At 41.3% G+C, this 26,149-nt stretch overlaps 1 protein-coding gene and 2 pseudogenes across 1 annotated transcript in view; all 3 read left to right on the forward strand.

The window, feature by feature from the left end:
- Positions 1 to 26,149, forward strand: part of LOC131483227 (cytochrome P450 3A6-like) — a gene marked incomplete at its 5' end in the record, with an annotated part of 387,281 nt that overhangs the window by 304,364 nt on the left and 56,768 nt on the right. The window lies entirely within an intron of this gene.
- LOC131483255 (zinc finger MYND domain-containing protein 19-like) lies at positions 1,879 to 2,363 on the forward strand (annotated as a pseudogene).
- On the forward strand, positions 5,926 to 6,270 carry LOC131483224 (small nuclear ribonucleoprotein Sm D2-like; annotated as a pseudogene).

Consider the following 26,149-nt stretch of genomic DNA (forward strand, 5'->3'; position numbering starts at 1 on the left):
ATACAGGACACCTCTTGTCTTCCTGATCCCAGGATTTGAGAGTGAAACCTGGGAGTGGAAGACAGGTTGTACAAAGTTTGCAGCCTCAGCACCATATCCCAGGAAGTGCAGACTGGTGAGCCAGGAACTGGGGCTACAGAGACCATGGTGGAAATCTAACAAAAATCTAACCAGTAACTTGCTGGACGGAGGATGTTGGACTCTCTGCCATTGTCATGCCTGCAATGCTGTACATATGATTGTGTATGAATAACTCTGCTCTAGAATTGGGGAGGGGATAAGGAAAAACCCAGGGCTTGTGGAACTGTTTCATAAAATGATAATAATAAAAAGGAAGTAAAAAAGAAATATGTATCTAGACACATTAAAAAAAGATGTGGATAAAAATGTTGCTAAGATCTTTACACAAACTTTGACAAGAACCAGGGCCTCAATTGCGAACACTGAGTTGGTTCTGTTTTCAGCCCAAACTTCCACTGGAACCAATGGGTGTTGCAGTCCAGTCTGGTTCTGCCCAGCACACACTTGGCCTTCACGTAAACCACTGGGAGCTGCAGCTTAGTCGGGGCGACCCACAATAACCTCTACCAGGCCCGCCCCCTACCCTGGTTTGCCAGTATGTGTAGCAGTAGACCAGTCTGTCCCACATCCCATTTGGCTCTTGTACTTGTCACTGGGTATTAAAGCTTAGTTCCATCTTACCAACTCAACCATCCAGCCCTCACAGATGCTGTTGAGTGCCTCTCTGTCTAGCCACCCCAGCCCCCATCCTAGTTTTCATGCCCTCCCACGGGAGTAGTGACCCAAGAAGGGGGAACCCACTTTTTCCCTCCAAGGTCTCTCTCACTCCCGGTTTATGCACTCTTTAGGTGGTTCTGTGGTTTGACTTGACAGAATTAGTCCCCAGTGCCCAGTGCCAGCTGATGCTGCGGCTAAGCCCAAACATCCCTCACCCACTCTAATTTATGCTTGCACCAGCAGGAAAAATCGGCCCAGCCTAGCTTTTCCCTGATCTAGTCCACATGCAGCGCACAGGTTTTGCAGCCTTGCTTAGTTTGGTCTGTCCCCATCCCAGCCCATGCTCTCCAGTGGGAGTAGCTGTCTGGTGAGGGGACCAGCCCCTTAATCCCCCTGCCAGCTCTGCCCCTCCCTTCCTGGATCTCACGTGTGCTGGTTGAGTGCTGCAGTCAAATCCAGTACAGGCAACCATGCTCTGGCATTCCATAATGTATACTGGTTTTGTCACAACCAAACCCGGCTCAACCCACACTCTGTTCTGGTGATCAGATTTGCCAGTGGATGACATGAACTGATTCAACCTGGTCTGCCCCTGACCCATGCAGAATGTGTGCAATTGAACCACCAGCTGATCGGGGTGATGGACTATGCCGGGCCCTGTGCTTTCTAGAACATACAAGAATCTAGTCTGGGCATACCTCAAGGATTCTTTGGAGATCTCCCCAATCGAACTGCTGGACTCAGAACTCTAACCATAAAAAGACAGAATACAGAACAGGTAAATCATCTCAGCTGTATATTGTTGGCAGCGAAATATGGGACGAACGAAGACATTATGATGAACCATATCAATCAGTGGACGATCTCATCGAGCAAAACTGGCAGTGATTCATAACTGGAGAACTATTAAAACCACTTGAGCAAATATCTCAGAGCATGCCCCACATCCAGGACTTGGGGTGGGCGGGAAACCGGGTGAGGCTTCTCCCTCAATATTACCCTTTACCTCGGATACATAATGGAAACAATATGGACATAATAGTATTACCCACTTCCCTATACTGCCGAACCTTTTTTTTTTTAACTGTGTAACCATTGTCAACAACAATACAATAAAATAAATTTTAAAAAAAAGGGCCAATGTTTGGCAGGCTCCTGCACAAGATGCTGTGGGAGTAGCACCAGGTGGTGCTGGCTTCAAGGTGGTTCATTCAATGCTGTGACCATGGACAACTGCCTGTACAACCTGCATCTCATGCCTTAGGGCTGGATGCCCCAAGCCAAGGAGACCTCCAGCAAGTAGAAGTAGCAAAGCCTGTGTTGGCTCCTGATTTTGGAGTTTCCTACAGACCCTACAGAAGAACAGTTCCCCGTACTGCACATGATTTTGCACTACAATGCCAACAGGAACGTGGTGGAGGAAGAGGAGAACTCATTCACCTACTAGGAGTGGCCTGATCTTGACGGTGATTGAGACAAAGCTCCAGGAGTTCAAATATCTATGGGTGCTGCCAATGGCCTGCTACTGTGAGTCCCATTGCAAGCAGACGGACTGGCATACCCACAGGAAGGGCTGTCAGGAGCGAAATTGCCCCTGCCTGCAGGAGCTGGAGCCTGAGCAATGACTGGGCTGTGCAGCTATTCTTCAGTGTGCCATTAGACTGGAGCCTGTACCTGAAGGTACCCATGAAGCATGTGCCAGCCCACAGATGCAGGGGTTGGATACCCCCTGACGCCCTGGTTATTTATGTTAATATGTTGTCATTTCTTCGGTGACACATTAGTCATTCAGTCGCATGTTACTTAACTTCATGGCGTTGTAAATTTCTTTTTCTTCTGTTGTTGATTTTGTTTTGTGGCTTTTCACTTACAGGGATTTATACTAACTAATAGACTATCATATCCAGTTGTGAGGATACAATGCAATTTGCATCTCTACTCCCAGATCAAAGATGGACTGTCTGTGGAACTCTTAACTTTGTCTTAACAATTGGATGCTGGACTGTCTATCATTGTCCATGCCTGCAATGATGGATTTATGACAGTTTATGAAGGACTATACAGTTATAATAACATGGGGGAATTCAGCAGTGGAGAGGACTTGGGGAAGGGCTAAGGGAAATCCTAGGGCCTCTGGAACTGTATCATAAAATCATCATCATCATCATCATCATAGTCAGAAATGGAAAATTAAAAATCATAAGCATTGTAATTTGTGTACATTCTCACTAATACTTGTCATTTCTCTTATTTAATTTATTGATTGCTTTGATTCATCTTTTTGGTGATAACATTCCTGAGATTTTAAATTTGTGGAATTGCAAGAAACATCAAGGACATGGTGAATGGACAGGGTATGGCTCGGAAATTTACTAGGTGATCCTGGACTTTCTGGGTCTCCAGGCTATCCTGTAAATTACTAACAGAGAGGGCCACAGCATGTGATTGAGGCAGCCTTTCCACACCAGTATTTACACTTCTTGAGCCTCAAATGCCTGATCTGGAAACGGAACATTCAGGATTATATCCTCCCCTCCCAGAGCACTGTTCATCAGGACAGACCCTGACCTGTGACCTACAATGGACTTGGGACCTTGATTAGCCAATCTGGCTCATGCTGGACTTCATTACAGATATTGAAAACAGAGAACTTGCCTGGTACCTGGTCCTCACCTGTTTCAACAAAACAGTTCATTCTAGATAGGAAAAAAAATTCCACTAATGGCAAAACAAGCATGAGAGTTATAAAGTAACTGCAAATTGTGCAATGTGTTCTCTCTTTTTGAGAAGAGGAGGCAGAAGATAATGTTTTAATTTTAAAGCCAAATGAAATGTTTGAAGTTTGCTGAGATTGGACTTTCGACTTTGTTCCTGGCAACTTGGCTTAAACAGCTCTGTTTATCACGTTGGTGCTCTGCTCAACTGTGGGAGCACAAGTTCCCAGAGACCATCATATTACCATCATATCCTATCTACTTTCTCCAGGGTGGTTAACCCTCCACCTGCACTGCTACTCCTCATAAAAATGAAACGTACTAGAAAAAGTAAGTTGGTCTATCATTGTTAGAGATGACATGATTTTCTCTAGGGAAGAAATGAAACTACCAAAGTCTATTGGTAAAGTTGTAACATAGAAAATCAACACCTAAAAATCAATAGCTTTTGATTTCCTAAGATATTCCATGGCTATAAAAGAACTTGTAAGCCCTATGCACAATAGATTCAAAAACTGTAATATCTTGAAATATATTTAAGAGTGATCTGAGAGCTCTCTATGGTGAAAATGGCACAATACTTTAAAAAATGAAACTGCTTTTTAAATAAAAACTAAATAAAAACTAAATAAAAACTACCATTTTAAAAACAAAAAATGACAAAACATTAAGCAGAAAACAGAAAAGTGTAAAATCTCCAATGTTTGTGGAGCTTTAAAAATAATATCATCAGGGCCCGGCGAAGTGACCTAGTTGCTAAAGTCCTTGCCATGAATGTGTCAGTTCCCATATAGGCACCAGTTCTAATCCTGGAAGCTCCTCTTCATATCCATATATCCATCTTCCTGCCTGTGGCCTGGGAAAGCAGTTGAGGATGGCCCAAAGCCTTGGGACTCTGCACCCACATGGGAGACACAAAAGAGACCCTGGCTCCTGGTTTCGGATTGGCTCAGCCCAAGCCATTGCTGTCACTTGGGGAGTGAATCATTGGAGAGAAGATCTTCCTTTCTGTCTCTGTGTGTGTGTGTGTGTGTGTGTGTGTGTGTGTGTGTGTGTGTGTGTGTATATATATATATATATATATATATAAAATCAAAATCATCAAAATCAAATTCACATATTCAAAACAGTCCTAATCAAAATAGATGCAGCTTTCTTCTCAGATCTGGAAAGAAAAGACTGATTCAGGCAAGAACATAGATGTTATGACAAAAAAATAACTACCTAAATAATAGACATGCTAGAAATAAACCTACACATCAGGCCAACTATTTACAAATTATTATGAATTACATATATGTCCTATAATAAAACACTATTCAAGTTGAGAATAAGAAATGAATTTCCCAGGAACAAGAGGTACAACTCACATTAATATGGTCAAAAGTTACAATTGCCAAAGAAAGTGCCCTGTGAAAGCTAGCTGAAATATTATACACACTCAATACCATCTGGAGGATGTTGATCAATGAGATCTAAAAGATTTTATAGTTTTTCATGAGAATTCATTTGTATCTTACATGCTTTTAGAAATTATACACTGTAGGTGCTCTTAAAAATTGCACATTTCAACTTAAATTTAATGCCAAATACTCAATTAGATAATTCTTGAGAATGAAATCACCATTCTCATTAATTTTAATAGTCATTTATTGTTGGTATATCTGTAAGAAAATTACTGATATGTGTGTAATATTAAGTCCTACATAACAGGTTAACTTCAAATTTAATAATTACTTTTTTAGGATTTATTTTATTTATTTAATAGGCAGAGTAATAGAGACAGATCTTCATTTGGCTTATTCATTCCTCAAATGTTCACAACAGCTGGGGTTGAGCCAGGTCAAAGCTGGGAGTCAGAAAATCCATATGGGTTCCCCAAATGGGTGACAGTGGCTCAAGCACTTGACCTTCACCATCACTATACCAGTTATATTATCAGGGAGCTGCATTGCAATAGAGGAGCTGGGAGTCCAACCCATGCCTAAATATGGGATGCCAATGTCACAGGTAGCAGGTCACAGTACTGTGAGATAACAAGGGCCCCCATTCACTTCTTTAAATAGCTCAGTTACAAATTATGTCTTTTGCATCCATCTCCATTCTAGATTCCAAAATAGCTATTGCAAGCATTTGATAATTGAACCAGCAGATGATTATAAATTAACATATTTACTTCTCTGAAAACCACAATGCTTAACATGAAATAACCAGGTCAGTGGAGTTCTACTTAATTTAAGGTTACTTATTTTAAAATGTTATAAAATACATATTTATATATTGATATATGTATATCATACATATCTATATTACATATAGATATATGTGATAAATATTTACATATATAGATAGATAGATATCCTGGTGTTTACAATTATTTCATCTGGACAGTTAAATCTATGTTGGGAGAAAAAACTTGCCTGCAGAGGCAGCAGCAATGCAGAAGGAAGTAACCAGAGGGACAGGCAGCACCATGATCCTCCTCAACAAGCCTAAGAGTGAGACGACACCTGAGGGGCTGCAGAAGTGGAAGGAGAAACAGTTCAACATGAGCTCCACTTGGTGCGAACACAGTTGGTCAAGAACAGCACACAGGTGCTAATCAAATAGCAAGACAAGAAGCTCCTGGGCTGAGATGGACTTCAATAAGCACTGCGACATGTTACTGCAGAATGTGAAAGTGATATGGACTGAGGTCCCAAAGAATTGCAAGGGCAAGAAATTCAAGCCAGTGAAAAGCACCATTAATGTTAAAATTTTCATGTGGTGTGAACAGGTCATCGTGCTCTTGCCCAATCCACTGATTGCCAGCAAGTAGGGGACCCCCTGCCCCAAATCCTGAGCCTGTACACTTGTCCCTGCCACCAGATAATACTCCATGGTTTAAAAACAAACAAACAAACAAACAAACAAACAAACAAACAAACAAACAAACAAAAAGACTGGCCTGAAACCATTCTCTTCTTTTTGCTGCGGCTTTCCATTTTTAACAGTATGATTCCTTTCTTTCTTCTTTTTTTAAATTGTTTGATGATATTTAAACATAAAGGGTAAATGGCTACAGGAAAGGACATTGTTTCTACATTCCCTTTTTTTCTTCCTGTGTCTGAACGAAGGGGAAGATGAAAGGAGAAGCCACATCCAGCCTTCTATCCATCCCAGGGTCCCTGATTGGGAGTAGGCTCCAAGGACACTACGCAGGTGGTTTTGATAGTCCAATAGTCTGAATTACTGCTAATCTCGCCACTCTAACAATGATGAACTCTCTCTTTTTTTATTAATTATTTTGCATTATGTGACAGTTTCATAGGCTCTGGGAATCCCCCTCCCCTCCCCTCCCCCCTGGTGGATTCCTCCACTCTAGTCTTATAGTTCAAATTCAATCAAGATTCTTTCCTTGCAAACATATACCAAGCATAGAGTCCAGCTTCTTATTGTCCAGATGGGTTGAAAAGTTTCTTGGGGAGACCATTTCTGGTCCGAAGTTAGAGCTGGTAGAATATCATCCCAGTCAATTAAGAGTCCCAATATAACATCAACAGCAATTTGCAACATTATGGAATTGACATGGTTTTGAGTAACCAGTATGTTAAAAAAAAAAATCAAGTTCTTAACCACAACCTATTGACATCTCATTGACATCTCAATTTTAGTTTATATACGGGACCGGCTGTTATATACCTTAAAATGGCTATAAGGTACCATTCAGCTGTCTCGTGTCTATTTCATTTTAGTATTTCGCCATTTGTTGTGTTGAAGTATAATTTTGTTGATCTTGGCATATTTTAGGATAATCTAGACTGGCTTGTAACTCTAACAAGACATTTGTCGACAATTAAGGGGCAGAACATGTTTTTTTTTTGGGGGGGTGAGGAGTGACTAATCTTTGTGTCCCAGCCAGAGAGGCATGAGCCAATCCACGCCAGCTTTTTCCTGTCAGATTCCAAGCTCTACTTTTTATTGTTTGTCTATTTATTTTAGTTTTTTTTAGTTTGTATGATTGTTTGTTTGCCATGAGGGGTTTTCGGAGCAATCCCGATGGTCACTGCGAGGGAGGGTGGGGGTCCAGAGGTGGAGCCAGGCTCAGACCAGAGAAAGCTCTCCTCCCTGGTCCCGAAGGACGTTGAATGTTCTTCTGTTTCTGCGGACCGCTCAGGGCTTCTGGTTGTCTTTCCAATGATGTTGGTTTCTGCACGGTAGTGTTTGGACTTCTTCCATCCCCTGCGGAAGCTCTGGTTCAGAGTGGGTGACCTCAGAGTACTCGGCCTCCGAGGGCATCCAATTCCCTGTGGTCTCCTTGGCAGCTGGGATATAGTCCTTGTTGCTCGTATTAATAGTTTGTGGTGAAGGTCTGGGAGTATTCATGGTTGGGATCCAAGCTTCCTCCTTACCACCTGCTCCACTCTGGAGTGCCCTCCTGCTCCACGCACATGACCTCCAGGTAAGCGGATGTCAGGATCACACCCAATTCTCCCCCATGCATTGGTATAGTAGTTTTACTATTGTTTAGTGCCGCTTTGAGTCTGTTGTCTATGAATTGCCAGATTTGATCTTGATAGGATATATTGTACTTTTCCTCACTCTTTTTATGGTCCTGAAAGACTTCCCTGCACTCCCCCTCCATTACGGATTAACGTAGCGTGTTGAGGGTATAGTAGGTTTTGCAGTTTTTCTATGTAGATGTTAAATATTCTGACATTAATTGTTGGTTTATAGATTATATCGCATTATCTTATTGCATTGGACACAGGTTGTTAGAGATTGCACTAATATTACAATACACAGGTACTATCTGCCAAGTTGTCATCTTTTCATCTCAGATTAAGGCAAATATGTGGTATTTAACCTTTTGGGATTGGTTCATTTCCCTTAGCATGATGGATTCCAGTTGGGCCCATTTGATCGCAAAGAACTGCATTTCATTTTTTTTAATAGCTGAGTAGTATTCCATAGAGTAGATGAACCATAGCTTTCTTATCCAGTCTTCTATTGATGGGCATTTTGGTTGCTTCCAGGTTTTTGCAATTGTAGATTGTGCTGCTATGAACATAGGTGTGCATGTTGGTTTCTTGTGTAGGAGATGTTTTGGATATATCCCTAGGAGTGCTATTGCTGGATCATATGGTATGTTGACTTTCAGTTGTTTGAATATTCGCCAAACTGATTCCCATAGAGGCTGTACAAGTCTCCAGTCCCACCAGCAGTGGAGAAGGGTTCCCTTTTCCCCACAGCCTCACCAGCAAGTGTTGGTGGTATTATGTATGTGTGCCATCCTTACTGGAGTTAGGTGGTACCTCATTGTTGTCTTCATTTGGCTTTCCCTTATTGCCAGGGAACTTGAGCATTTTTTCATATGCTTGTTTGCCATTTGGGTTTGTTCTTTTGTGAAATGTCTGCCCATTTCCTGTGCCCACTTCTTGAGCAGTTTATTTGTTCTGCTGTTTGGTTTCTCTGGAGATCTTTGTATATTCTGGAGATCAGCCCTCTATCTCCTATGTAGTGTGCAAAGATCTTCTCCCATTCTGTAGGTTGTTTTTTTACTTTGTTGATTGTTTCCCTTGCTGTACAGAAACGTCTTAGTTTGATGAGGTCAAAATTGTTTATTTTGGTTTCGATTTCTAATGCTTTTGGAGTCCTTTTTAGGAAGTGAGGGCCTACTCCTAAATGTTGCAGTGTGTTTTCTACATTTTCTTCCAAATGTTCGAAGGTTTCAGGATGTAGGTTTAGATCTTTTATCCATTTAGATCTGATCTTAGTGCATGGTGAGAGATGTGGATCTATTTTTTTGTTTCTGCAGGCTATCAACCAGTTGTCCCAACAGCATTTATTGAACAGACCTTTCCATTTGCTTCAATTGTTGTCTGTCTTTTTGTCAAAGATTAATTGACTGTATCTGTGTGGGTTTCCATCTGTTGTTTCTATTCTGCTCAACTGATCTTCCTCTCCATCTTTGTGCCAGTACCAGGCTGTTCTGATAACCACTGCCCAATAGTATGTCCATAGATCCTGTACTGTGATTCCCCCTGTTAAGTTCCTGTTCTTCAGAGTGGTTCTGGCTATTCGTGGTTTTTTGTGTTTTCAGATGAATCTGTGTATTATTTTTTCCAGTTCAATGAAGAATGCTGTGGGTAATTTGATTGGGATTGCATTGAATGTATATATTGCTTTTGGTAGTATAGACATTTTAATGATATTAATTTTGCCTATCCAGGAGCATGGGATGTTGTTCCATCTTTCGAGGTCTTGTTCTATTTCTTTTTTGAGTGTTTTGTAATTTTCTTCATAAAGGTCTTCTACACTTTTGGTTAAATTTATTCCCAGATATTTCATGCTTTCCTCTGTTATTTTGAATGGTAGCTTGTTGGTTAGATCTTCTTCCATCTTGCGGCCATTTGTATACACTATGGCTGTTGATTTTTGTTCACTTATCTTGTATCCTGCCACTCTGCCAAATTTTCATATGAGTTCTAGGAGTCTTTGTATTGAATTTTTTGGTTCTTCTATGTAAAGAATCATGTCGTCTGCGAATAGTGAAAGCTTGACTTCTTCATATCCTATTTGGATTCCTTTGATTTCTTTGTCTTGTCTTACGGCTTCTGCCAGTATCTCTAGGACTATATTAAGTAGCAGTGGTGATAGAGGGCAGCCTTGTCTTGTTCCAGATCTCAGTGGGAAGGGATCCAGTTTTTCTCCATTTAGTATGATGCTGGCATATGGGTTTTTCATATATTGCTTTGATTATATTGTGGATTGTTCCTTCTATCCCCACCCTGGTTAGGGTTTTGAACATGAAGTGGTGTTGAATTTTGTTGAGGGCTTTTTCTGCATCTATTGATACTATTATATGATTTATGTTCTTCTGTTTTTGGATGTTGTGTATCACATTTATGGATTTCCTTATGTTGAACCCTCCTTGCATTCCCTGGATGAAACCTACTTGGTCTGGATGGATGATCTGTCTGATGTTTTTTTGTGTTCTATTAACGAGGATTTTGTTGAGAATCTTAGCATCAATGTTCATCAGGGAGATCGGTCTGTAGTTTTCCTTCTCTGTTAATTCTCTATTCGGTTTGGGGATTAAGGTGATATTGGCTTCATAGAATGAGTTTGGAAGAGCTGCTTCCTTTTCTACTGTTTTGAAGAGCTTGTAAAGGATTGGGGTTAGCTCTGGTTGGAATGTTTTGTAAAATTCTGTGGTCAAACCATCTGGGCCTGGGCTTTTTTTTGTTGGGAGCTCTTTAATCACTGATTTTATCTCTGATTCGGTAATGGGTTTATTCAGGTCTTCTGTTGCTTCTGGGGTGAGTTTTGGTAAGTGGTGGGAGTCTAGGAATCTTTCCATTTCCAAGTGATTATCGGATTTGTTGGCATATAGTTCTTTGTAATAATTTCTAATTATTTCCTTAATGGTAGTAGTGTCTGTTGTTATGTTGCCTTTTTCATCTCTGATGCTGCTAATTCTTGCTTTGTCTTGTTTTTTCTTTGTCAGTCGGGCCAGTGGGGTATCTATTTTGTTTATCCTCTCAAAGAACCAGCTTTTTGATTCATTTATTTTCTGAATGGTTTTTTAAATTTCTTTCTGATTTAGTTCTTGTCTTGTTTTGATAATTTCTTGTTTCCTCTTGTTTGTGGGGTCCTTCTGCTGTTGCTTTTCTAGTTCCTGGAGTTGTGTGCTAATTCCTGCATTTGTTGCCTTTCTTGGGCTTTGACGTGCACGCTGATTGCAATAAACTTACCACATAGCACTGCTTTGACAGTGTCCCATAAGTTTTGGACTTTTGTATCTGAGTTTTGTTGGTTTCCATAAATTTTTTGATCTCGTCTTTAATTTCTTCTCTGACCCAATGTTCGTTTAATAGCATATTGTTGGGAGAGAGAAAAAGATGGCCGACTGCAGAGAGCTGGTGTAGGGTGGAGTAGGGAAGGAGGGGAGCCGATCCAGCAGAGAAACAGGCCAGGAGGTGCAAAACTGTAGGGAGAAGAACGAGAAGGTCACTGGAGTTCACTAAAGCAAGAAGATCTACACAGCGTGAAGGAACAGCCGCAAAAAGTAGGAAAGAAAATACAGCACGCCGCGAGAAACCTGGTGAGTCACGATCCCAGGCAGGGGGAAGGCGGCGGACGCTCAACCGCCCCAGGGAAAACAGAGGCGGCTGGAAGGATAGGCGCCCATACCGACAGGGGCACCAGTCCCCTGGAAGGCAGGAGCCCCCAGAGGAGGCTACTGGACTGATCATTGGGTGCATCATCCCTGCAGAAGTGGAGGAAAAGCAGGGGAGATTTCCCAGAGGCTTGCCTACCCGCTGCTCAGCGGCTGAGGGAGAGTGCAGAGGGAACAGGAGCGGCGCTGTGGGACTGGGGCTCAGAGATCCCCGTATCGGCTCTGAGCTGTGGACTGGCTGTGGGAGAGTCAGTGGATCCCGTTGCTGGACTCGCCCTGAGCCCCAGAGGCTGGGCAACGCTCGACAGGGCCTCACGTCCTGGGCAGAGGAGCAGACTAGTGGGGGCACATTTCACCTCAAGGGCTCTGTGCCTCTCAGAGATCCGCTTCTACCCTTGAGAGAGTGCAGCTGAGGAAGTGGCTTCTTCAGGGCAGAGTCCCCAGCTGGGCTCAGCTAGAGAGGCCAGACCAGAGCGGGCTCAGCTGAACTGGCCGGACAGGTTTTCCCAGCAGGAGCCCACTCGGAAAGACCTGCCTGTGGTGTTGCAGCCCTCAGCGGAGCAGCGCTTCCGAGTTTGGCACTGGGGCCGCGGAGATTTCCAGCCCAGCACAGGCCGGGGTTGGGGATTTTAGACTCCGAGCAGCAGGAGCCCCTGCTGTGCTAACCTCAAGCCCTGAAGGAGAGTCTCGGCTCAGCACTGAGGCGGAGACCCCCGCTGTATTAGCCTTGTGACCCAAAGCCCAGGCGCGGCTCAGCAGAGTGAATCTGTAGGGCACTGCCTTTGAGAGGGAGCCACAGGGGAAGGGGCCTGGCACTAGGGCTGGCCCACAAAGCCTCCTGACCCAGCTCAGGGCTGTGATCTACAGACCCTGAAAGCAGCTGGTGACTCAGGCAGTAAGCCCTGCTGGGCTCAGCCGGAGACCCCAAACCAGAGCCGGCTCAGCTGAATCACCGCTAAAATCTCAAAACAACAAGAAGCAAAAACACAATGAGGAGAAGTATCAGAAAAAGCAATGACCCAGAGGAAAGATCAAGCACTCCCTCCCAATACAACCAAAAACTAATCTCAATATCTGAGATGCAAGATGAAGACATAGAGGAACTATCAGATAAGGACTTTAAGAAGCTAATGATGAAATTCGTCAGAGAGAGTGAAAAGCGCTGGGAAGAGTCTAAGGCATTCAAAAACCATATCACTGCAGAAATAAATCAAATCAAAAAGGGAATCCTCGATATAGAGCACAAAATTGAAAGCCTAACCAACAGAATGAACACAGCAGAGGACAGAATATCAGAATTGGAAGACAATCAGAATGAAAGGCAGCAGCTCATCAAACAGTTGGAGACAAATCTAGAGAAAGCCAATAGGTCCATACAGGAAATGAAAGACAACCTCAAAAAATCAAATATTAGAATAATAGGCCTTCCCGAAGGAGTGGAAAAGGAGACAGGCTTGCAACGGGTGCTCAATGAGATAATACAGGAGAACTTCCAGAATATTGGAAATATAAATCCAGCACAAATCCAGGAAGGGCAAAGAACCCCCAGGAGATACGACCCAAACAAATTGTCTCCCAGACATGTGGTCCTCAAGCTACCTTCAAGTGAATACAAGGAAACCATTCTAAGACAAGTAAGAAAAAAGGATAAGATTACTTTCAGGGGAAGGGAAATCAGGATCACAGCCGACCTATCAGAAGAAACGCTCCAAGCAAGGAGAGAATGGGGTAAAACCTATCAAATCCTGAAACAAAACAACTGCCAACCAAGAATAATGTACCCAGCAAAGCTCTCATTTATATTTGAGAATGAAATCAAATACTTCAACAGTAAAGAGAAACTCGAAGAATACATCAACACGAAACCAGCTCTGGAAAATCTCCTCAGGAAGGTGCTAAACCCAGAAAGAAAAAATACAAACCAAAATCAAAGATGGCAAATGAGAAGACCTCCCCACTAAAATCCATACAAGAAAAGTCAACCAATCAAGAACTCTAATAGTCGCAAATACACACTTGCATACTTACACTCATGGCAGCCCAAAACCAATTCCTTTCAATATTATCTCTAAACACAAATGGCTTAAACTCACCAATCAAAAGGCATAGATTAACGGAATGGATCATCAAACAGCACCCAACTATATGTTGTCTACAAGAGACACATCTAACCAGAAAATCCTGTAAGAAATTTAAAGTGAAAGGATGGAAAAAGACATTTCATGCCAATGGACGAGAAAAAAAGGCTGGCGTAGCTGTTCTAATCTCAGATGACCTAGACTTCAAGCTGACAGACATCAAAAAGGACAGAGAAGGACATTATATATTGGTGAAGGGACTGATCCATCAAGAAGTAATTACAATCGTGAACATATATGCACCTAATTCCAATGCGCCTAGCTTCGTGAAGCAACTACTTACAGACTTAAGGGGAGACATAGATACACACACAATAATAGTGGGTGATCTTAACACCCCACTAACAACTATAGACAGATCAACAAAACAAAAACTCAACAAAGAAACAACAGAGCTCGTACAAACATTAGAACAACTAGACTTGGTAGACATTTATAGAATTTTTTATCCTAAGACCACAGATTATACATTTTTTTCAGCAGTGCATGGCACCTTCTCCAGGATCGACCACATGATAGGACACAAAGCAAATCTAAATAACTTCAAAAAGATAGGAATCATACCATGTACCCTCTCAGACCACCACGGAATGAAACTGGAAATCAGCTATTCAAAATGTCCCAGGAAATATAGAAACTCTTGGAGGCTGAACAATATGCTATTAAACGAACAATGGGTCAGGGAAGAAATTAAAGATGAGATCAAAAAATTTATGGAAACCAATGAAAACTCTGACACAACATTCCAAAACTTGTGGGACACTGCCAAAGCAGTGCTACGGGGTAAACTCATCGCAATTGGAGCTCATGTCAAGGCCCAAGAGAGGCGCCAAATACAGGAACTAACCACACACCTCCAGGAATTGGAAAAGCAGCAGCAGATGAGCCCCACACACAACAGGAAACAAGAAATCATCAAAACAAGGGAGGAAATCAACCAGATAGAAATAAAAAAAACCATACACAAAATTAATGAATCAAAAAGCTGGTTTTTTGAAAAGATAAACAAAATAGACACCCCGCTGGCCCGTCTGACAAAGAAAAAACAAGAGAAAGCAAGAATTAACAGCATCAAAGATGAAAAAGGCAACATATCAACAGACATTACAACCATTAAGAACATAATCAGAAATTACTACAAAGCACTGTACTCCAACAAATCAGAAGACCACCAAGAAATGGAAAAGTTCTTAGACTCACACAACCTGCCAAAACTTAGCCCAGAGGCAACAATCAACCTGAACAAACCCATAACTGAAGCAGAGATTGAATCAGTGATTAAAGACCTCCCAACAAAGAAAAGCCCAGGCCCAGACGGCTTCACTACAGAATTCTACAAAACATTCCGAACAGAACTAACTCCAATCCTCTACAAACTCTTCAAAACAATAGAAAAGGAAGCAACCCTTCCAAACTCATTCTATGAAGCCAACATTACCTTAATCCCAAAACCGGGCAGAGATCCTACAGAGAAAGAAAACTACAGACCTATCTCTTTGATGAACATTGATGCTAAGATTCTCAACAAAATCCTAGCCAACAGAATTCAAAAACACATCAGACAGATCATTCATCCAGATCAAGTAGGATTCATCCCTGGAATGCAGGGATGGTTCAACATTCGCAAATCCATAAATGTGATACACCACATCCAAAAACTGAAAAACAAGAATCACATGATAGTATCAATAGATGCAGAAAAAGCTTTCGACAAAATCCAGCACAACTTCCTGCTAAAGACCCTAACCAAGGTAGGCATAGATGGAAAAATCCACAACATAATCAAAGCAATATATGAAAAACCCAATGCCAGCATCATACTGAATGGAGAAAAACTGGAACCCTTCCCACTGAGATCTGGAACAAGACAGGGATGTCCGCTTTCTCCGCTGCTATTCAACATAGTTCTAGAGGTACTCGCTGAGGCCATAAGACAAGAAAAAGAAATCAAAGGAATCCAAATGGGAAATGAAGAAGTCAAGCTTTCACTATATGCAGATGACATGATTCTTTATATGGAAGAGCCAAAAGGCTCAACACAGAGACTACTAGAACTTATACGAGAGTTTGGTAGAGTGGCAGGGTACAAAATTAATGAACAAAAATCAACAGCCATAGTGTATGCTAACAGCCCCAAGTTGGAAAAAGATCTAACCAGCAAGATACCATTCAAAGTAACAAAGGAAAGCATGAAGTATCTGGGAATTAACCTAACCAAAAATGTAGGAGACCTATTCGAGGAAAACTACAAACTACTTAAAAAAGAAATTGAACAAGATCTAGAAAGATGGAGTAACATCCCATGCTCCTGGATAGGTAAAATCAATATCATTAAAATGTCTATACTGCCAAAAGCAATATATACATTCAACGCAATCCCAATCAAATTGCCCAAAACATTCTTCACAGACCTGGAAACAATGATCCAAAGGTTCATCTGGAAACACAAAAAACCACGAATAGCTAGAACCATTCTCAAGAACAGGAAGTTAGCAGGGGGAATCACAGTTCCGGACCTCTGGACATACTATAGGGCAGTGGTTATCAAAACAGCCTGGTACTGGCACAAAAATAGAGAAGAAGATCAATGGAGCAGAATAGAAACACCAGATGGGAACCCACAGAAATACAGCCAAATAATCTTTGACAAAAAGACAAACGACAACCCAGGCAAATGGGAAGGTCTGTTCAATAAATGCTGTTGGGACAACTGGTTGATAGCCTGCAGAAACAAAAAGATAGACCCACATCTCTCACCATATACTAAGATCAAATCCAAATGGATAAAAGATTTAAACCTACATCCAGAAACCTTCAAACTTTTGGAAGAAAATGTAGGAAACACACTGGAACACTTAGGGGTAGGCCCTCACTTCCTAAAAAAGACTCCAAATGCAGTAGAAATCAAGACCAAAATAAACAATTGGGACCTCATCAAACTAAGAAGCTTCTGTACAGCTAGAGAAACAATCAACAAAGTAAAAAGGCAACCCACAGAATGGGAGAAGATCTTTGCACACGACTTAGGTGATAGAGGGCTGATCTCCAGAATATACAAAGAGCTACAAAACAACCAAAATGTCAAAACAAACAAGCCACTCAAGAAATGGGCACGGGAAATGGGCAAACACTTCACAAAGGAACAAACCCAAATGGCAAATAAACATATGAAAAAATGCTCAAGTTCCCTGGCAATAAGGGAAATCCAAATTAAAACATCAATGAGGTACCACCTAACGCCAGTAAGACTGGCCCACATGAATAAAAGCACCAACAACACTTGTTGGCGAGGTTGCGGGAAAAGGGAACCCTACTCCACTGCTGGTGGGGCTGCAGGCTGGTACAGCCTCTATGGAAATCAGTATGGAGAACATTCAAACAACTCAAATACAACATACCGTATGACCCGGCAATAGCACTCCTAGGAATATATCCAGAACACTTGTTTTATGAGAAACCAACATGCACTCCTATGCTCATAGCAGCACAATCAGTAATTGCAAAGACATGGAAGCAACCAAAATGCCCATCAACAGAGGATTGGATAAGAAAGCTATGGTTCATCTACTCCATGGAATACTACTCAGCTATTAAACAAAACAAAATGCAGTTCTTTGTGGCCAAATGGGCCAAACTGGAAACCATAATGCTAAGGGAAATGAGCCAATCCCAAAAGGTTAAATACCACATGTTTGCCTTAATTTAAGATGACACGATGTTATGTATAACAAGTTATGTTATGAATGTTATATGTTGTGTATAAACCTAAATTGAAATGTCAATGAGGTGGTCACAGAAGGTGGATAAGAAATCGCATTTACTTTTACCATATTGGTTACTCGTTACTATGTCAATTAATTCCATGGTGATGTAAATTTTTGCTGATGGTATGTTGGAGCTTTTAATTGATCGGGATGATAGTCTGCTGGCTCTGTCTTCAGACCAGAGAGTGTATACCTAAGAAGCCGTTGAACTTATCTGGACAATAAGATGCTGGACTCTATGTTTGGTATATGCTTGCAATGGGGGAATCTCAACTGAACTTGAACTGTGGTTATGCAACAAGGTGGAGGAATCCACCATGGTGGGAGGGTTTGGGGAGGGGTGGGGAGAATCCCAGTACCTATGAAACTGTGTCACATAATACAATGTAATTAATGAATTTAAAATAAAATTAAAAAAAAAAAAGAAAAAAAAAAAATAGCATATTGTTCAGCCTCCAAGAGTTTACATGTTTCCTGGGACATTTTGAGTTGTTGATTTCCAGTTTCACTCCGTGATAGTCTGAGAAGGTACATGGTAGGTTTCTGATATTTTTGTAGATAGTTAAACTTGCTTTGTGTTCTATTATGTGGTCTATCCTGGAGAAGGTGCCATGCACTGCTGAGAAGAAGGTGTAGTCTGTGGCCTTAGGATGAAATATTCTATAGATGTCTACTAGGTCCAGTTGTTCTATTGTTTGTGTGAGTTCTGTGGCTTCTCTGTTGAGCTTTTGCTGCGTTGATCTATCTATTGGTGTTAGTGGGGTATTCGGGTCTCCCAGAATTATCGTATGTTCATCTATGTTTCCCTTTAAGTCCAAAAGTAGTTGTTTCACGTATCTGGGTGCATCCGGGCTAGAAGCATATATGTTAAGAATGGCGATTAGTTCTTGTTGGATCCTCCCTTTCAGGAAAATATACCGCCCTTCCCTGTCCTTTTTGACATTTGTTACTTTGAAGTCCATATCATCTGAGAATAGGACTGCCACACCAGCACTTTTTTCTCATCCATTGTCATGGAATATTTGTTTCCACCCTTTCACTTTTAGTTTCTTGAAGTTTCTTCTGGTTAGATATATTTCTTGCAAGCAGCATATAGTTGGGTCCTGATTTTTAACCCAGTCTGCTAATCGGTACCTTTTGAGTGATGAATTTAAGCCATTTGTGTTGAGGGTTAGTATTGTGAAATTATAATTTTGCTGTTCCATATGCCTGTGTTTTTGAGGTTGTTGGTGATTGATTGTCATTTCTGTGGATGGACTTTATTGAGATCTCCCTGATTGCCATCCTTGCTTGTGGCTTGCTTCCTTTTTCTCTTGGAGTAGCGCATTTCTAAGGAGATTTTGTAGAGTTGGTTTTGTGATGGCATATTCTTCTAATTTCTCTTTGCTGTGGAAGTATCTAGTTTTATTCTTGAATACAAATGAAATCTTTGCTGGGTAGAGTATTCTTGGTTGACAGTTGTTCTCTTTCAGTACTTGAAAGATTTTGTTCCACTCCCTTCTTGCCTGGAGTGTCTGTTCTGAGAAGTCGGCAGTGATTCTGATGGTCCTGCCCCTAAATGTAAGCTTATCTTTGGCTCGTGCTAATCTTAGGATTCTTGCTTTGTATTCATTGGAGGGTAACTTGATTACCACGTGTCTTGGGGAGGATCGTTTTGGGTCTACACTGTGGGGAGTCCTCTGGCATTCCTGAATTTGGTTTGGGTTCATGTTCCAGGCATTTTGGAAGTTCTCCTGCATAATTTCCTCACGTACTGGTTGTATGCCTGTCTCTCTTTCCATTCCTTCTGGGAGCCCCATGATTCTGATATTTGACTTCTTGATGTTGTCATTCATCTCCTGGGTTGTCTTGGTCGCCTTGTGTAGTTGTGAATCTAGTTGGTTAATAACCTGCCTGCTTTCATTCTGAGAATCTTCCAAGTCGGTTATTCTGTCTTCTGCTGCTTAATTCTGTTGGCTAAGCTCTCAACTTTGTTCTTCAAGTCTAGGATCTCGTTTTTGAGTAATTTTGTTTCTGTGATTATGTGGTTTTTGAAATCTTTGAGCTCGTCCCATCGTTTTTCATCGTCTCTGAAGAGTTTTATAATTATTTTTCTGAACTCCTTATCAGAGACGTCTTCAATTTCTTCATCTGTAATCTCTACGATTGACCAGGCTTTATGGTGGCTTTTTGGCGTGGAGCAAGCGGTTTCTACTCCGCTAGGTCTCTTATTCCATCCCATTTCTGAGATTCAAGGTGTTGCTGGATTCTTACCCTTGACCTCTGCTGCCACCTACTGGGTAGCCTGAGGCCTTGCTGACCTAGGTTTTTGTTTTCCTTCTGGGCCACGGAGTTTTTGTTTTTGTTTCTGTTCTGGGCTACAGGGTTCAGTGAGGTATTTGGTCGCAGTGTAGTTCCAACCCGTGCACCTGGGTGCCCGGGTCTCATTTCTTGGGGTTTTTGTGTGCTTTTTGTTTGTTTGTTTGGTTGGTTGGTTGGTTTGATTTGTTTTGCTTTTGTTTTTTGTTTTTTCTTTTGTCTGAGGTGCAGGATCTGGCAGCCCCCGCTCTGCTGCCTCTTTCTCCTGGAACCAGTTGGCCCTGAATTCAGACTAGCTGTGATGCCGGGGATTTCACCCTTGCATGCTGCAGCCGCAGGCTACTGCACCTCAGGGTCCTAGCGCCTGCCCGCTACCGTGGTGTTTTGTTATGAGGGAGTGTGTGTTGGGTAACCCTCTCTGTCTTTGCCTGGGTTTCCCAAGGTTATTAATATCACCACCAGTGCTGAGGGTTTCAGCACTCCTGTAGTTTCTAGCCGCCACTGAAGGGGCTTTGTACAAAGATTTCCTGCAGTTGCCTGTATTTACTCCAGTTAAAATTCCCGCTGGCCTTTCCCCTGCTGGGTTCGTAACTCACCCTTTTCTTTTCTTTTTTTTTTTTAATTTTTTATTATTTAACTTCATTAATTACATTGTATTATGTGACACAGTTACATAGATGCTTGGGTTCTCCCCCCCACTCCCCATACCCTCCTACCATGGTGGATTCCTCCACCTTGTTGCATAACCACAGCTCAAGTTCAGTTGAGATTCCCCCATTGCAAGCATATACCAAACATAGAGTCCAGCATCTTATTGTCCAATCAAGTTCAACAGCTTCTTAGGTATATCCTCTCTTGCCTGAAGACAGAGCCAGCAGAGTATCATCCCATTCAATTGAAAGCTCCAACATACCATCAGCAAAAATTGACATCATTATGGAATTAATTGACATAGTAATGAGTAACCAATATATTAAAAGTATTGCAATGGGGAAATCTCAACTGAACTTGAGCTGTGGTTATGCAACAAGGTGGAGGAATCCACCATGGTGGAAGGGTTTGGGGAGGGGTGGGGAGAACCCAAGTATCTATGTAACTGTGTCACATAATACAATGTAATTACTGAAGTTAAATAATAAATAATTAAAAAAAAAAAAGTAAATGCGAGTTCCCAGCCACCTTCTGTGACCACCTCATTGACATTTCAATTTCAGTTTATACACAACATATAACATTCATAACATAACATGTTATACATAACATCATATCATCTTAAATTAAGGCAAACATGTGGTATTTAACCTTTTGGGATTGGCTCATTTCCCTTAGCATTATGGTTTCCAGTTGGGCCCTTTTGGCCACAAAGAACTGCATTTTGGTTTTTTAAATAGCTGAGTAGTATTCCATGGAGTAGATGAACCATAGCTTTCTTATCCAATCCTCTGCTGATGGGCATTTTGGTTGTTTCCATGTTTTTTGCAATTTCTGATTGTGCTGCTATGAGCATAGGAGTGCATGTTGGTTTCTCATAAAACAATTGTTCTGGATATATTCCTAGGAGTGCTATTGCTAGATCATATGGTATGTTGAATTTGAGTTGTTTGAATATTCTCCATACTGATTTCCATAGAGGCTGTACCAGCCTGCAGCCCCACCAGCAGTGGAGTAGGGATCCCTTTTCCCCGCAACCTCTCCAACAAGTGTTGTTGGTGCTTTTATTCATGTGGGCCAGTCTTACTGGCGTTAGGTGGTACCTCATTGATGTTTTAATTTGGATTTCCCTTATTGCCAGGGAACTTGAGCATTTCTTCATATGTTTATTTCCATTTGGGTTTGTTCCTTTGTGAAGTGTTTGCCCATTTCCCGTGCCCATTTCTTGAGTGGCTTGTTTGTTTTGACATTTTGGTTGTTTTGTAGCTCTTTGTATATTCTGGAGATCAGCCCTCCATCACCTATGTCGTGCGCGAAGATCTTCTCCCATTCTGTGGGCTGCCTTTTTACTTTGTTGATTGTTTCTCTAGCTGTACAGAAGCTTCTTAGTTTGATGAGGTCCCATTCATTTATTCTGGTCTTGATTTCTACTGCTTTTGGAGTCTTTTTTTAGGAAGTGAGGGCCTACCCCTAAGTGTTGCAGTGTGTTTCCAACATTTTCTTCCAAAAGTTTGAAGGTTTCTGGATGTAGGTTTAGATCTGTTATCCATTTAGATCTGATCTTAGTGTATGGTGAGAGATGTGGATCTATCTTTTTGTTTCTGCAGGCTAGCAACCAGTTGTCCCAACAGCATTTATTGAACAGACCTTCCCATTTGCCTGGATTATCGATTGTCCTTTTGTCAAAGATTATTTGGCTGTATCTGTGTGGGTTTCCTTCTGGTGTTTCTATTCTGCTCCATTGATCTTCCTCTCTATCTTTGTGCCAGTACCAGGCTGTTTTGATAACCACTGCCCTATAGTATGTCCAGAGGTCCGGAAATGTGATTCCCCCTGCTAACTTCCTGTTCTTCAGGATTCTTGTAGCTATTCGTGGTTTTTTGTGCTTCCAGATGAACCTTTGGATCATTGTTTCCAGTTCCATGAAGAATGTTTTTTGCAATTTGATTGGAATTGCGTTGAATGTATATATTGCTTTTGGCAATATAGACACTTTAATGATACTGATTTTATCTATCCAGGAGCATGGGATGTTACTCCATCTTTCTAGATCTTGTTCAATTTCTTTTTTAAGTAGTTTGTAGTTTTCTTCAAATAAGTCTCCTACATTTTTGGTTAGATTTATTCCCAGATATTTCATACTTTTCTTTGTTATTTCGAATGGTATCTTGCTGGTTAAGTCTTTTTCTATCTTGGGGCAGCTCGCATACACTATGGCTGTTGATTTTGGTTCATTAATTTTGTACCCTGCCACTCTACCAAACTCTTGTACAAGTTCTAGCAGTCTCTGTGTTGAGCCTCTTGGCTCTTCTACATAAAGAATCATATCATCTGCGTATAGTGAGAGTTTGACTTCTTCGTTTCCCATTTGGATTCCTCTGATTTCTTTTTCTTGTCTTATGGCTTCTGCGAGTACCTCTAGGACTATGTTGAATAGTAGTGGAGAAAGTGGACATCCCTGTCTTATTCCAGATCTCAGTGGGAAGGGTTCCAGCTTTTCTCCATTCAGTATGATGCTGGCGTTGGGTTTTTCATATATGGCTTTAATTATGTTGTGGATTTTTCCATCTATGCCTACCTTGGTTAGGGTTTTTAGTAGGAAGTGGTGTTGGATTTTGTCGAAAGCTTTTTCTGCATCTATTGATACTATCATGTGATTCTTGTTTTTCAGCTTTTGTATGTGGTGTATCACATTTATGGATTTCTGAATGTTGAACCATCCCTGCATTCCAGGGATGAATCCTACTTGATCTGGATGAATGATCTGTCTGATGTGTTTTTGAATTCTGTTGGCTAGGATTTTGTTGAGAATCTTAGCATCAATGTTCATCAGAGAGATAGGTCTGTAGTTTTCTTTCTCTGTCAGATCTCTGTCCGGTTTTGGGATTAAGGTAATGTTGGCTTCATAGAATGAGTTTGGAAGGGTTGCTTCCTTTTCTATTGTTTTGAAGAATTTGTAGAGGATTGGGGTCAGTTCTGTCTGAATGTTTTGTAGAATTCTGTAGTGAAGCCGTCTGGGCCTGGGCTTTTCTTTGTTGGGAGGTCTTTAATCACTGATTCAATCTCTGCTTCAGTTATGGGTTTGTTCAGGTCATTTGTTGCCTCTGGGCTAAGTTTTGGCAGGTGGTAGAAGTCTAAGAACTTTTCCATTTCTTGGTGATCTTCTGATTTGTTGGAGTACAGTGCTTTGTAGTAATTTCTAATTCTGGCCTTAATGGTTGCGGTGTCTGTTGTTATGTTGCCTTTTTCATCTTTGATGCTGTTAATTCTTGCCTTCTCTTGTTTTTTCTTTGTCAGTCGGGCCAATGGGGTGTCTATCTTGTTTATCTTCTCAAAAAACCAGCTTTTTGATTCATTAATTTTGTGTGTGTGTGTTTTTTTTTTATTTCTATCTGGTTGATTTCCTCCCTTGTTTTGATGATTTCTTTTTTCCTATTGTGTGTGGGGCTCTTCTGCTGTTTTTTTTTTCCAATTCCTGGAGGTGTGTGTTTAGTTCCTGTATTTGACGCCTCTCTTGGGCCTTGGCATGAGCTCCAATTGCGATGAGATTACCCCGTAGCACTGCTTTGGCAGTGTCCCACAAATTTTGGAATGTTGTGTCAGAGTTTTCATTGGTTTCCATAAATTTTTTGATCTCATCTTTAATTTCTTCTCTGATCCAATGCTCATTTAATAGCATATTATTCAGCCTCCAAGAGTTTACATGTTTCCTGGGGCATTTTGAATAGCTGATTTCCAGTTTCATTCCGTGGTGGTCTGAGAGGGTACATGGTATGATTCCTATCTTTTTGAAGTTATTTAGGTTTGCTTTGTGTCCTATCATGTGGTCGATCCTGAAGAAGGTGCCATGCACTGCTGAAAATAATCTGTGGCCTTAGGGTAAAAAATTCTATAAATGTCAACCAAGTCCAGTTGTTCTATCGTTTGTATGAGCTCTGTTGTTTCTTTGTTGAGTTTTTGTTTTGTTGATCTGTCTATTGTTGTTAGTGGGGTGTTAAGATCACCCACTATTATTGTGTGCATATCTATGTCTCCCCTTAAGTCCGTGAGTAATTGCTTCACTTAGCTAGGTGCGTTTGAATTTGGTGCATATATGTTCACAATGGTAATTACTTCATGATGGATCAGTCCCTTCACCAATATATAATGTCCTTCTCTGTCCTTTTTGATGTGTGTCAGATTGAAGTCCACATCATCTGAAATTAAGACAGCTACCCCAGTCTTTTTTTCTCGTCCATTGGCATGAAATATCTGCTTCCAACCTTTCACTTTCAGCTTCTTAGAATCTCTTCTGGTTAGATGTGTGTCTTGTAGGCAACAGATAGTTGAGTGCTGTTTGATAATCCATTCTGTTAATCTATGCCTTTTGATTGGTGAGTTCAGGCCATTTGTGTTAAGAGTTAAAATTGAGAGGTTGTGATTTTGCCCTGCCATACTTGTTTTTGTGGGTGTTGATATCTGTGTAATTGCCCTTCCTTGTGTGGACTTTAGTTGGGAGACCTTCCTGTTTGCCATCTTTGCTTATGATTCACTTCCTTTTTTTCTGGATTTAGTGCATTTCTAAGGATATTTTGTAGAGCTGGTTTTGTGCTGGCATATTCTTCTAATTTCTCTTTGCTGTGAAAGTATTTGATTTCGTTCTCAAATACGAATGAGATCTTTGCTGGGTACAATATTCTTGGTTGACAGTTGTTCTGATTCAGGATTTGGAAGATCTTTGTCCATTCTCTTCTTGCTTGTAAAGTCTCTTCAGAGAAGTCAGCAGTGATCCTGATTGGTTTTCCCCAGTATGTGATCTTTTCTCTGCTTCATAGTTGTCTTAGGATTCTTTCTTTGTCTTCGTTGGAGTGGAACTTGAACACCATATGTCTGGGTGAAGATCGCTTTGGGTCATATCTGCTGGGAGTCCTCTGACCGTCCTGGATTTGGGCTGGGTTCATGTTCCAAGTGTTTTGAAAGTTTTCCTGTATAATTTCGTCGAGCACCATTTGCATTCCTGACTCTTTTTCCGCTCCTTCAGGAAGGCCAATAATCCTAATATTCGATTTTCTGAGGTTGTCTTTCATTTCTTGTATGGTCTTATTGGCTTTGTTCAGACTTGTCTCCAGCTGTTTAATGAGCTGGGTATGTTCATTTTGTGTGTCTTCCGTTTCAGAGATCCTCTCTTCTGCTGTATTTGTTCTGTTGGTTAGGCTCTCAATTTTGTGCTCTAAGTCAAGGATTTTACTTTTCATTTGTTGTATTTCTGAGGCTATGTGGTTCTTGAATTCCTTGAAGTCATCCCAATTCTTCTCATTGTCTCTGACATATTTTAACATTATTTTTTTGAATTCCTTGTCTGGTAGATCTTCCATATCTTCATCTCGCATCTCCGAAATAGACATTGGCTTTTGATCCTTTATTGGTGGGGTGTTGGCACTCTCATCTGGATCATTACCTTTTCTGGTATTTCTTCCCATTGTGTTAGTGTTTCTTTTTTGAGAGACCTAGGCACCAGTGTGCTGAGGGGTCTCCAAGCACTATCCTGTAGAGATCGGAGTCTGCAGGCGTGGAGTAGCAGGGTGTGGGAATTTTCAAGGCACTTTTGGTGCGTCTCCAGAACACTGGGCCTCAGGGCGCCACTTCCAGGGCCGAGCGGATTCAAAGCGCACTCTCAGCTCATCCCCTACAGGTATGCTACCACAG

The sequence above is a fragment of the Ochotona princeps genome, chromosome 24 (assembly GCF_030435755.1).
Source record: "Ochotona princeps isolate mOchPri1 chromosome 24, mOchPri1.hap1, whole genome shotgun sequence".
NCBI classification, from domain to species: Eukaryota; Metazoa; Chordata; class Mammalia; order Lagomorpha; family Ochotonidae; genus Ochotona; species Ochotona princeps.